The sequence below is a fragment of the Plectropomus leopardus genome, chromosome 2, assembly GCF_008729295.1.
Source record: "Plectropomus leopardus isolate mb chromosome 2, YSFRI_Pleo_2.0, whole genome shotgun sequence".
In the NCBI taxonomy this organism is placed as follows: Eukaryota; Metazoa; Chordata; class Actinopteri; order Perciformes; family Serranidae; genus Plectropomus; species Plectropomus leopardus.
This window is the reverse complement of record NC_056464.1, coordinates 18,126,163-18,126,796: the sequence shown is the minus strand read 5'-3', so window position 1 is coordinate 18,126,796 and position 634 is coordinate 18,126,163. Positions and strand designations below refer to the sequence as shown.

General features: G+C 49.2%; 1 protein-coding gene across 1 annotated transcript in view; it reads left to right on the top strand.

The window, feature by feature from the left end:
• myh7ba (myosin, heavy chain 7B, cardiac muscle, beta a) overlaps nucleotides 1-634 on the top strand; it is a 52,176-nt gene that overhangs the window by 12,188 nt on the left and 39,354 nt on the right. The gene's annotated exons all lie outside the window — the stretch shown is intronic.

Genomic DNA, 634 nt, shown 5'->3' with positions numbered 1-634 from the left:
GGGGGCGGGGCCCGTGTGTGTGTGTGTGTGTGTGTGTGTGTGTGTGTGTGTGTGTGCATGAGTGTGTGTGAGAAAGAGAAGGATGGGGTCCTTATTAACAGAAGGGCCACACACATGCCTGGTAACCATACATGGGCAAGCACACGCCTCACACACGCCGTTAACACTACCCTTGCATGCCGCACATACTGGAGCGAGGGAGTGAACACTAAGGTATAGAGTGTCACAAGCTGACGGGCTCGCAGCTGAGTGTGTTGCGATTGAACCTGTTCAGAAAAACAGCTGTTGAGGGGGTGCTTTTTTTTTCTTTTGCACTCATGTCTTCACCTTCCTGTGAAGTATTAAGCTTCAAGACTTCTTAGATCTCATGTTCTTTTAAGTTAATAAAAAAGTAATCTTGTCAACAAAAGTCTTCTTACTTCATTTCCATGATCTTATTCAGCTCCTGTCTCATGATTCTGCCACGAGCGGCGGCCTGCAGCAGCGTCAAGACTTTGGCCAGACGCTCATCCCTCAGCTCTTCCAGGTGACCCAGAAGGCCAGCTTTGAAGAACACCTACATGAAGCCAAGGCGCCGGGGGTGGGGGGTGGGGGGAGGGTGAAACAATGATTAAGTGTTCGATATCACTATATA